Below are 13,374 nucleotides of genomic sequence, written 5' to 3'. Positions count from 1 at the left end.
TTCTGGTGTCTTAATACACAGTAAGGTGACCATAGTCAACAGAAGGCATTGTAGATCTCAAAATACCCTATATATACACTATTGGTTCTGTTTCTATAGGAAACCCTGACTAATGCACTATCCAAAATACCTCTTAATCCCCTTACTTCTGTGTCCTTTTTTCTACAACTGCTTGTCCTCTGGGAAGACAGGAATGACACCATTCACTGGACTCCTATATTCACAGTCTGTTCTACGCATGTGCTATTTTGCATTGACTAACATGTAATGGGTTTTAGGTTTCATAAGTTACTTCTTTTACATAGCTGAATTGAAAGTTCCTCAGAGGAAAAAGTTGGCTAATATACATGAACACCAGCCCTCAGCTATTAGCAAAGCACCTGACTCTCTCCAGGGCTCTCTGAGAGTCTGAAGAGGGCTGGAATGACTTACTGTACTGCCTGTAAAAGGCATCCGGGAGCTCGTTTTTCCTTCTTGTATCAACTCCTGCAGTTCTCTTACAATACATACTCAAATCTCCTCTGTGATGGTATGTAGAAATCATGTGAAATCAATTACTTTCAACATTCCATCAATAAAGTCTTGTCTACATGCCAATGAAGGAGCTAGAATTTTGGTCAATGGAGCCAACTTCAGTAAGAGAATCAATGAATTAATTGACAGTTTGTCTCAGTGATCCCTCTTCTGTCTTTCACACCATTTTACATGGCACTACACTATAGCACTTTGCATATGCAGTATTATCTTTAGATGCTTTATTGTGGGTAAGAAAAGAGAAAGATCCACTCATCCCTAGTTCTCAGACATTAGTGAATAGAAAGGTTACCCACGGATCCTGTTCCACCTGCAGAATTCTACTGCTTCCTAATAGTCTCTTCCTCAAATTCAACCCTGAATTTTGAATCACTGGGTAAGGAGTAAATCCCTGGAATCTGCTTATTTAACAAGTTCCCTCAGATTAATCCTGGTCCACAGACACAGTAAGAGACACTCAGGTAGAAAATCTAGGTTTCTCAACTAGATTCATTAACAAACTCAATGAACATGAGTTAAAATAGTTATAAGAGTAACTCACTGACTTTCCCCTGTAGTTCAAAGGTTATTTTCAATTATTTTAATCCTCTCAGGGGTCCTCCAACTATGGCCCGTGGGCCACATGAGGCAGTGTGATTGTATTTGTTCTTGTTTTGTTTTTTTTACTTCAAAATAAGATATGTGCAGTGTGCATAGGAATTTGTTCATAGTTTTTTGTTTTTTTTTAAACTATAGTCTGGCCCTCCAACTGTCTGAGGGACTGTAAATTGGCCCCCTGTTTAAAAAGTTTGAGGGCGCCTGCCAAGGCTAATCTTTGCTTGTTGGTTCAAAGCCTTGCCAAAATGTAGTCAACTGACAAATTGTTGTTACTGTCTACATTAGGAGTGCATCTCTGCCTGCAGTCACAGACACGGGAAAGAGGCTCTCAAACCCCATTCAATAAATTCAGCTCATTTCATCTTGATTGTATTACTTAATTCTTACTGAATACAAACAAAAATTATAAAAGACCTATGAAGGAAGACTGGGGGGGAAAATTGAAACATTTAGGTTATCCATCACTTGAGAATGTAAGAAAACAGACTCCTTATACAGATTCAGTTTTGTGGTATTTTGGTGACTGCTAACCAAAGCGCATTGGTCGGTATTTTATAAGCACCAGGCACAGGGGTTCATGCCTATAACCCTGTAATTTTGTGAAGCTGAGGCAGGTGGATCGTTTGAGCTCAGCAGTTTGAGGATCACTAGAGCCCAAGAGTTTGAGATTCCTGTGAAGGTATGCCATCATTATTGTTACATGGGAATCTGCAGTTTCAAGGATTTCTTTTCTGGTGCTTTTTGAAAAGGTTTTTAGTCTATTGAATTCTATCTGGAACATTGCATCCACATGACACATAGGTTACTCTTAATGCATTAATTTAAATCTATGACGCTACGGGTGGAAGAGTGAGGCTCTGCCTAAAAAATAAATAAATAACAAGCCAAAGGCTCTCAGAACCATGGTCCAAGAATCCTCTGATTCTCCAAATCAGAAAGATGAGTCCCTCTGACAACCTCAATCAGCCTAGAACCCAAACTCAACTCAACAGCTTACACAAAGCTCAGCTTATCAAAATCAGCTTTACAATGTAAATTACACAATGAGGCTTTTGAGATGCAATGAAGTCTGGTCAGGTAGTGAAACAGAACCAGAACATGAGGGCATGATTCCCTTGAGGCAAGTAGGCAGGGTGGGAAGCAGAGGCCACAACAAGAAAGCCTGTCACATTTCTGCAGCTCTGTTGATCCTCGCTGCATCAGATCCTATGGTATTTCCCCCTTAATCACATTCTAGTTATGGCTTAAATATACTGATTCAAGAAAAGGTCCAAGGTCTATAAGAAGCTTCTTTGAGACAAAGCTGGCAACTTAACTTGGGTGGTTGATAAATTCAAATTTAAAATAGAAAAGACAGAAGAGGCTGCTTTTACTGATATGAAAGGAGCATAAATGCTTCCCAAAGTCGGTTCAACTTAAGCAAAACTGGAGTTGCTTAAAACTTTCCAGAACAGAATGAAAGGAGCTTTGATAGTCAGAAATAGGCACACAAGCCAGGAAACCATAATGAGTATACAACACAAAGCAGGAGGTTTTAACACATATGAATAGACATGGCCGTGTTCCAACAAACTGTATTTGTACAGCCAGATGGTAGGCTGGATTTGACCCTTGGGCCATAGTTTTCAACCCTGGTATAGACTAATAACAATAGAATTTGTGATAATTATTTCTGCTGGAGGAAACAGAAAAAAAGAGAGAGGAAAGAATGTTGATATTTATTAACAACTATTACATGCAAGGCAGGCCCAGTCTAGGTCGAGGTAAAAGAAATGTCTAGAACATAAAATATAAAGTTAAGAAATTTAGGTTAAGAACCCTGAATTCATGCAATCCTGGTGCCAGGCACTCTGGTATGGTTAAATTGATGGCCTGATTTCATGCTCACAACAATCATGTGGGATAGTTATCATACACACCACCACCTCCCCCTTTTACAGATTGGAAATTTGAGGCTCAGACCAGTTAAGAGACTTGCTCAAAGTGGCAGAGTCAGAATTTTAACCCAGTACTTTAACTCCTATGTTCTTTGCAATGACCGTTTGTAGGCAATATTCAGGAAAAGAACATTTTGCACAAGGAAAACAATGCAAAGAAAGACACAATGTTATAAAAAAGTTAACTAAAAAATTTAAGGAGTTTGATACTTTGGAAAAAGAACAGCTTTATTTCTCCTAAAGGGTAGCAGCCTATTGGGCAGCCATTCCAACAAGCTAGAAAGGCCCTGGCCGGATGCCAGGCACATGTGCTCCAAAGGAAGAGACAAAAGGAATTTGTACTGAGCAAAGTGGTCAAATATATACATTCAACAAGTTACAGGGGTCATGAAACGAGAAATCATGTGCATTTGTAATTGTGCTTTATTTTTCCCACCCCATCATGAATGAAAACTTAGTTTTAAGGTGTTTTGGGGATCTCCTTGGCCAAGAGGGGTCCATTTAGGTAGCAGAGGACTTAGGATTTTATTTTTAGTTCACAGGCTAATAAAAGTTTATTAAGGAATGAATGATCAATGATCTGAATGTTTTAGGAATGTTCACAATCTTATAGCTATCACAAGGTTGGTGCAGAGGGGCTCTGAAGATGAAGATGGCTCTTTGGACTGTAGGCGGCAGCAGGCACTGAGGGCCACCTCAGAACACCAAGATATGCCCAAGTCCTGGGAGCTTCTCTGGGTCTCGTGCCCTGACCCATGTCATCTGTCCAAATGGTACCTAAGACCCAGGTCACAGCTATAGAAATCCTGGCTTTGTCTCCATCCATGGTCCCAGGGCCTACACATTTTCTTAAGGTCCAGTCCTTTACATGTTTATTAACTGATAGATTCTTACCCTCAGTATCCACTGAGACCCATCTTTCTTTGGGCTTGATGCAAGGTGTCGTGATCCCGCCCTCCATCTTTACATGGATGTCTTCTCTGTGTGTCTCAAGCCTCCCTCTCTCTTTCTTTATTAAGTACATTTGCCATTGAATTTAGGGCCAACCCTAAATCAAGGATGATCTCATCTCAAGATCCTTAAATTAAGTACATCTGCAAAGACCCTTTTCCCAAATAAAGTCACATTAATAGGTTCCAGGGATTAAGACTTAGACATCTAGGGGAGCCACTGTTCAACCCTCTACATGAGAGACAAATGTATGAAACATATGGGGCATAACACAGTGGCAGAGGTTGAGACTGAGTGGTATTGGAGTCTATGTGAACATCCAGAGACATCCCTAGTCACACTATGTGGTCAAACAAAACACTTCCAGAGCTTAGATATGTCTGTGAGTGCCCAGTCTGGAATATAAGGGCAATCCTGGATACGTCTGTTCATAGAAGACACCTTACTAGTTACATCATAGTGAATTCTTTAGAAGTCAAGTACAATTGCAATTTTTAATCCCTGATGTTCAGGTCAAAACTGACTTCACCATCTAATCTTTAGTTGGTGGAAACTGGGAGAGAGATTTTATCACATGTGTACACTAACGGTTGTACAAGTAGTTGGGGCCACTCCAATTCTGCACAACCCATCAGTTTGGCTCAAACAAACAAAACCCAGTGGAGTAGCCTGCATCAAGACTAACCTTTCTCACTAAGCCAGAAGAACTCAGGCTTAGAGCTGCCTCCCCAGATTGAGTGTTGGGAGTCAGATTCTGGACCTGCAAATGCAGGCCTCAATGCAAAAGGAAGCAATGTGAGACCTTCTGTTTGACAGCCAAAAACTAGCAGGCTGTGGGCCCCTAGGCTTCGTTGTCTCTGTATACCTCTGTGTCTCACATCTCCTGATCCCCTTTTCCCTGAGTCCCTGTTTAGTGACAAGCAGTTGGTATTGATTTCCTTTAGAGAGAAACCCTAGAGAGATAAGCCAATTCATACAGACAAGGGACTACCTTAACAAGTAAGAACTAGGGGAAGGTTTTAGTAGCTCTGTAAAAATTAGGACAGGAGGTCACTACTTGGAGTGAAAATGTTTCCAGAAACATGAATCCAGCAAGATTCAAAAGTCCAGGAGGGAAGGAGGTTGGTTAGCATTAAATAAAAGTCCTGTCAGGGGCTGAGGATCTGCAACCCTGGATTATTGTGTAGACTGTGGCATCTGTAACCAGTCAGGAGCAGCCTTCCTGTGTGGCACAGTCACAGCAGGCTTGCAGTGTGATAAAACTTCAGGAACAGGTCCAGACCTCTCGCGCAAATCAGTGAGTGGTCTTCTGTGCCCTACGGTAACCCAAGGAAAGAAGTCTAGCCAGGCTGGAGGGCTCCAGGAGCGCTGGTGGAAGGCGGTCAGTGTAGGTTTCCCCAGGGCCGGTGATGGGGATGAGTCCCGCTGGCCCCCTAGCAACTCTCCTCCTGTGTCTGTCTGGTTATGCTTTGCTCGCTGAAGAGGCCGAATAGGGACGCGGAGTCTTCTTCCCTTGAATGCATAGGTCCAAGTTGGTAGAGGCTTTGAGTCCTAATCTCTACAGCTGAAGGCTGCGAGGGATTGAGAGCTGAAAGTAAGTTGCACAATTGAGAAGGCACTTGCTGATGCTACAGCTCTTGTTGAAAGACTGAGAGATCACGACGGTGCAGGGGAATCCTTGATTGAGCAAACCACAGCTCTCAACAAGCGAGTAGAAGCCATGAAGCAGTATCAGAAGAAATTCAAGAACTTAATGAAGTTGCAAGACATCCGCCACGGGCCACGTGAGTCATGGAAATCCAGCAAGAGGACAGAAAAATCAGAGAATTGCAACAAGAGAACAAAGAATTGCGTACATCCCTGGAAGAGCATCGGTCTGCCTTAGAACTTATAATGAGCAAGTATCGAGAACAAATGTTTAGATTGCTAATGGCTAGCAAAAAAGATGATCCAGGTACAATTACGAAGTTAAAAGAACAGCGCTCCAAGATTGACATGGTACATCGTAACAGCTCTGACGGATTCTTCCTTGATGCATCTCGACACATCCTTGAAGCACCTCAACATGGACTGGAGAGGAGGCACTTGGTAGTAAATCAGCATGAACTACAGGCACGTGTTGACCAGATAACTGAAAAGGCAGCAGTAATGAGGAAAGCCATTGAAACTGATGAGCAACAAGGTTGTAAGGAACCCGACGGATATTTCAACTGGAACAAGAAAACAGAGGCTTGAGAGAGATCCTTCAAATAACTCGAGAATCATGGTTGAACCTCAGGAAAGATGATGCATCAGAAAGTACTTCTTTATCAGCATTAGTGACCAATAGTAACCTGAGTCTGAGGAAGAGCTGAAGAGCTGCCATGTCTGTGAGCTTCTTAAATGGCTCAAAATGGTCGCTAGGACTGGCCTATACATGAATGAATGAATGAACAGGAAACTCAATCTTAACACTTTATTTTTTTCCTCTATAATATGTACAGTGCACTGGCTATGAGTTAGCAACAAAAAAATGCATAGATAATGGTCATGGACTTTATTCCAAAATATAACTGAAAAGTAGAAGCCATTGAGCCATTGTTAAATGATAAACAAATGAAAGGCTTTTGCAGTGACTGCTGAACATATTAAGAGCATTCAGCAGTGCAGCTGGCTTTCTGGATAATACTTAAATAAGTTGAATATTCCCAGAAAATGCTTGGGAATTCATAGACTTATCTCAGTTTGAAGATATAAATTTTTGCCACTGTTTTGTGAATAGATTTTCATACAGATTTTATCCTTCCTATTTGGTGGCAAAGTTAACAACTAGCTTAAGTACTATGAGACTGCAGCTTCAGTGATTGCCTATCTAATTTTCCATTAATTTAAGTTTTTGTCGAAGAAAATTCAGTTTTAAAGGCTGTAGGAATGTCTTATTTGCAGCATAAACAAAAGAAGTAATTTAATTTTAGCTAATTTACCTTCACTGATATTTAGCTAACAACTGTCCACAACTTAAACTTATGTGTTGGAAATACTTGAGGAATGAAAGAGAAGGAATACTACTTTCTAAGAAAGAAGATCTTATAATAGACATTTAGTAGGTCTTAGCAAAATAACTAAGAAAATGCCACAAAAGCTATGTTAACTAGTGTGATGAAAATGTGTCAAACGGTCTATGAACCAAGTGTATGGTGCCCCATGATCATACTAATGTACACAGCTATGATTTAATAAAAATAAATAAATAAATAAATAAATAAACTACTCCTTTGAAAGAATAAGTTTTGTTTCTACTTCAATAATGAAGATGAGATTTTTCTCTTCTCTTGCTGATGTTTAAGGATATTATGTTGTTTATTTAGCTAACAGAGTTGAAATGTTTGGTATAGCAACATAAATATGATAAATTTCAAAGTAAATGAGAATGCCTTTGGCTCATAGAACCCCCCTTTTTAATTAATTACTCTTGAGATACAGAAATAGTAAATTAAAATTTTACAAAAATTCTAGATCTGTTTTTTAAGCTCCATCTTATCCTTATAACCAGTAAGGTTTTTCTTATAACCTTTCAGTTGAAAGAGGGAGAAAAATCTGTGGATTTAGAAGTATTTGTTTTGTTTTTTTTAATATCAAATATACAGTAGGTAAATTTTTTTAAAGACCACCAGATAATGTGCTTTACCATCAGTTGAAACCTAAATTTTTCTTAGGGGGATTGTAGAATAAAAGGATAAAAGTATCAAATATGATACCTGTTTACATTAAAAATACTGTAAAATTAGCACAAATAGAAAATTCCACTTTTGAGTATATAATTTGTTTAAAAATTACTTCATGTGGTAATTTTTGTGTATAATTTCATATATTGGTAAAATTTAGAACTACTTTTCACTTCAGAATTTTTCTGTCTTTAAGTTTGGGGTGATGGGGCGGCGCCTGTGGCTCAAAGAGGTAGGGCGCCAGTCCCATATGCCGGAGCTGGCAGGTTCAAGCCCAGCTCCAGCCAAAAACCACAAAAAAAAAAAGAAAGTTTGGGTGAATGAGGAAGATGGGGCTGATTAAAAAGGGCTAATGGCCCAAACATTATATAGATTTCTCATTCGGAGGCCTTAATTGATATTTTATAAATAAATGACAGTTTTTATTTTTAAACTTTTCTATTCATTTTTGGGAAGGTATCCCTTAATTTAATGACACATTATTCACATAGTTTTTTATCCCAGGTAAGAATTACAGAAAATAAGCTACACAATTGAGATTAAGTCTGAGGCAAGTCATTGAGGCAGCTCCATAATAAAACATTACTCGATAAATAATTATTTTTGTAAATAATTATTGATTTAATTTATTCGTGGTCTTGGTGTTTAAAGACATTTACTTTGTTTTCCATCCCATACTTTTTTTGTCATTAAACAGAACCTCAAATGTATGTCTGAGAGTATGTACTGCATAGGAAACTATTTTATCAATAAAGATGAGTGATTAAAATTCAAAAAGATAAAATAAAATAAAACTTCAGTGACAAATCCAGTGCAGTCAGGTGGGAAATCCCCACTGAGTAATAACACCTCCTCAACGCTCATTCCCTACCTGTACTCACGTCACACTCCTCACACAGAGAAATTGAACTCTGGCCCACTGCTGAGCTGTGCACAGGTGAACCTTTGGAAAAGTCTTTCTCCCAGAGCCTCGGGACACTGAGAGGGTTAATCTTGTCATGTCAAGATTCTCCTCAGATGCCAGAGCAACTCAGCATCAATTTGACACAGATTTCTTTGGGAGAATCTGGGTTAATCTTTCTGGGCGGGCTGTCCATTTGACAGACAGATGGGAAACCATTCTGGAGTCTGCCTGTACACCTCCTCCATGACTCTTCTCCCAACCCTGTCTTGGGATTAAATATTTAAAAGGGCAATTAAATTGAAAAAAAAACTGATGTTTACAGGCCCTCATAGGTAATTTATAAATGCTACATTCCAGGTCCCATTTTGCTTAAAGAATTTAATTTGGAGAGAGGCTTCTTTGAGATGCAGAAGCTGTCCCAGATGCCCAGGAGAGATGGATTGAAAAATGCAAACAGCTTGACTGACATCACGGGCTGGGGCAGTGATGGCTACCCAGTTTCCCAAGGATTTCTTTGATCCTCTTTGCATACGTGTTTGCAAACTACCTTATGCAAGCAATACTCTGCCCTCTGTGTCCGCTTTTATATTTCTGTGCCTCATGGAGGCATGAATACTTAAGGATCAAAAAGAGCTAGACTAAATGCAATGAAATACCCCTAATTGGGTCCTGAAAGAACAACAACCAAAAACAGACAATAGCAGAAATGCTGGTGACATACAAATAAACTCTGGTGTTTAATTGTTATTAACATACCAATGTTAATGTCTTAGTTTTGACAAAAATGCCATAGTTATGCAAGATGTTAGCTTCTGTTGAAATGGGATAAAGGATACATGGGAACTCCCTGTAGTTTCACTTTGCTACTTTTCCATAAATCTAAGATTTTTTTCAACATAAAAGGGATATTTAAAAATGCTAGACACCATAAATTTAATGTTTCCAAATTATTTTTTTTGGTCTAAAGACCTGAAATGCAAATATTTGCACTTGGCCAAGCTCGCATAGCTACCACCCAGTGTAGAGAGAACAGATTGCAACCCTGATCTCTCTGTTCTCTTTTAGATGCTTCACCATTTATAATCACTTTCTTTATTAATCTATTTCCTACTTTTTGTCTGTTTCTCCCAACAGAGTTACTTTGTTTCATTTACTTATCTCTGATTCCTAACAGAGTTCCTGAGAGCAGTATATAGTAATAATATCTTGTTAAGTCCATGAAGGAAAGTTTCTACTCCTCCGTTCCCCTCCCTCCTCCAAGTATTCCCCACATTTCTGTAGTTAGTGGCTCTGGCAGTTATGGAAGCAGACGCCAAGCAAGGTTGAGCATGGGGCAAGCAGGCAATGCAACTTTTCCAAAAACAATCTCCTCCATGGGTCTCACAGCATCCCTTCCTCCTACCTGCAATGTAGTCAATGTTCCTTAAACATCTCTGAATTGAACTGTCAGTAAAATGTTGAACAAAGAAAATCATATTTATGGGACTGGAAGACTTCATGAGATCTAAGGAGGAAATCTAGATGGGGAGAAGACGGAGAAAGAGTCCCGGGGGTGCAGCAGGAGAAACTTTATGAAAACTCTGGCATCAGATTTCCAACAGGAAGGAGAGGAAGAAAGCAAGATGCAGTAATCTGGAAGATTCCAAACTGGTGGTTGGAAAAGAGGGTCTGGAAGACCTACTGATTGCCTTACCCCAGACCGTGGGACCATCCGGGATCCCCAACTTGTCCTTCAACATATTGCTTCTCTATTTCTTCCTTCCTTCCTTCCTTCCTTCCTTCCTTCCTTCCTTTCTTTCTTCTCTGAAGATAGATATGATATAATAATTGTCCTCCAAGAATGTATGGGCTTGTTGGAAAGACAATTAATTACATGAAAATGTGCAACAACAATAATGAATGCCACTCAGCAAGACATTCCCACACGTTGACACAAACACAGCTGTGAGACACTGATATACCAAGGTTATGAAGCCTTACTGAGTTGTTTGTACAGTGCTGCCAACATAAGCTCACAGTGGCAAGTTCACTAACTTAAATGTCACACCTTGTACAAGGACGGTTCTGATAGCCATTCCAGAAATAATTCCAATATTTCTCCAATATTCCTTTGTGGAATGGACTAGGTATACTTCCCAAGAGGAATATTTTGAAAGTGACCATAGTATATTCAGCACAAACTGAATATTGTCAGACCTCTTATAGCAAGTGCAAAGGTAATTCCATGATGAAGATTCAGTAGAAGGTAGAGAGTAAGTGGGGGCTTTCTAAAGATAGTGATACCTGAACAAGTTGTGAAGGACAACCAGATCTTACCTTTCTAAAGGGAGGATGTCTGGCAACAGAAATAACATGGACAAAGAAGAGAGGAAAACATATAAAAGTAAAATACTACTGGGACAAAGACTGGCCACAGCTGTCCAACAAATTTCTAAATTCATGTGTATCATGGCAAGTCTTGTTTGATTGAGTCATTCATTCAATGAGTGTTCATTGGGGACCTAATATATGTTAAGCCTACCACTGGGCATCTAGAATACACAGCCCAAATGTCATGCCTCAAAAAATTCACATTTTAGGAGAGAAATGATTGTAACACTATGCAATGAACTCTCACAGACCTCACCTATAGTACAATCTGGACCAGGAGCCTTATGTGGAAGAAATGTATTGCAAACATTTATAATATTAGTCTGAATATGTGTGCATTCATTTAATTATTCCTTAGTCATTATTGCTATTCCTATTCCCTACCTCAATAATTATTTTAATTAATATTTTAAAATCCATTCAGAAAAATGTACATTGTATTCACTCTTTTAAAAACTGATGTGATGTCATCCTATTGTATAACCCTTGATAAAAATTTTTCATGTTTGTGTTGACTCTTCTTAATCAAACTTGCACAAGATCTAAAAATGTTATTGTTTCTTGGATTTGGTTTTAACCAACTCTTATTTTTTCCTTTTTTATCCTATTTCTGCTTATTTTACTGATCTTTAACTTCTTTTTATTTATTTATTTATTTATTGTTAAATCATAGCTGTGTACATTAGTGCAATCAAGGGGTACAATGTGCTGGTTTCATATACAATCTGAAATATTCTCATCAAACTGTTCAACATAGCCTTCATGGCATTTTCTTAGTGCTTGTATGTAGACATTTGTACTCTGCCTTTAGTAAGTTTTGCCTGTACCCATTCTAAGATGCACCATAGGTGTGGCCCCACCCATTACCCTCCCTTTACCCTAACGTCCCCCATCCCCTCCCCTTCCTTGGCTCTTTCCTCATAGTCTTATGCTATAGTTGGGTTATGGCCTTCATGTGAAAGCTATAATTTAGCTTCATAGTAGGGCTGAGTACTGATCTTTAACTTCTTAAGCCAAATACTATATTTTAATTATTTTTTTCAGAATGAAATTTAATTATGCATATAGGGATATGATCAGTATAATGATGAACATTATTAATCTCTATTATATTGAATACCTTACCTTTGCCTATATGGCTTTCTTTAAATAGGCAAATATATTTCAAGACTAGAATATACTCAGAAGAATCTTTCTTTCTTTTTAATTTTTAATTAGTATAGATACTTACTAAGATACCTAGTATCTTTCCAGGGTACATGTGATGTTTCAATATAGGCATACAATATGAATTAATCAAATCAGTGTAACTCAGGTATCCATCACCTCAGGGATTTACCAATTCTCTATGTTAAGAACATTTCAATTCCACTCTTTCAGTTATTGTAAACTATACCCTAACTTACTATTGATTATAGTCACTTTGTTGTGCTGTCAAATATTGTTCAATCTATCTAATTATATTTTTGCACCCATTAACCATCCCCACTTTATCCTCCCCCTCCTCACTATATTTCCCAGCCTCTGGTAACCATCATTCTACTCTCTGTCTCCATGAGATCAATCGTTTTTAAATATTTAGCTCCCACATATAAGTGAGAATGTGTGAGATTTGTCTTTCTGTGCTTGGCTTATCTCACTTAACATAATGTTCTCCAGTCCCACCCATGTTATTGCAAATGGCAGGATTTTATTCTTTTGTGGCTGCATAATATTCCTTGTGTATATGACTATAATTTCTTTATTCATTAGTTATCCATTGATGGGCACTTAGGTTGGTTCCAAATCTTGGCTGTTGTGAATGATGTTTCAATAAACATGGGAGTAAGGATATCTTTTCCGTATGTTTATTTCCCCTCCTTTGGATATCTACCCAGCTACAGGATTGCTGGTTATATGGTAGTTCTATTTTCAATTTTTCAAAGAACCTCCATACTGTTCTCCATAGCCATTGCACTAATTTGCTTTCCTCCCTACAGTGTACAAGTGTTTCCCTTTCTCCATGTCCTCACCAGCATTCATTATTATCCATCATTGGTAAAAGCCAATTTAACTGGGGTGAGATGTCATCTCTTTGTAGTCTTGATTTGCATTTCTCTGGTGACTAATGATGTTGAGCATTTTTCATATACCTGTTGGCCATTTGTATGTCTTATTATTATTGAATATTAATGCTATGATTGTGTTACCTAGTACCATATCCCATGAAATTTGATACACATGAAGTCTATAATTTTCTAAATAGTTGATAATGTTACTTTTTAATTAGTCATATGATTGATTGAGGAAAAAGATGTCATATTTTGCTGCAATTTCCAAGTAGTTTTTATTTAAACTGGTTCTTTCAACTTCTAGAATTATTATACTCTATTAAGAG

The 13,374-nt window shown here is 38.4% G+C and overlaps 1 pseudogene; it reads left to right on the top strand.

Moving 5' to 3' along the window:
• The first annotated feature begins 2,684 nt into the window (after window positions 1-2,684).
• LOC128573522 (FGFR1 oncogene partner 2-like) lies at window positions 2,685-6,373 on the top strand (annotated as a pseudogene).
• Window positions 6,374-13,374: the final 7,001 nt, after the last annotated feature.

This window comes from Nycticebus coucang, chromosome 21 (genome assembly GCF_027406575.1).
Source record: "Nycticebus coucang isolate mNycCou1 chromosome 21, mNycCou1.pri, whole genome shotgun sequence".
In the NCBI taxonomy this organism is placed as follows: domain Eukaryota; kingdom Metazoa; phylum Chordata; class Mammalia; order Primates; family Lorisidae; genus Nycticebus; species Nycticebus coucang.
This window is presented reverse-complemented; position numbering and strand designations above follow the sequence as displayed.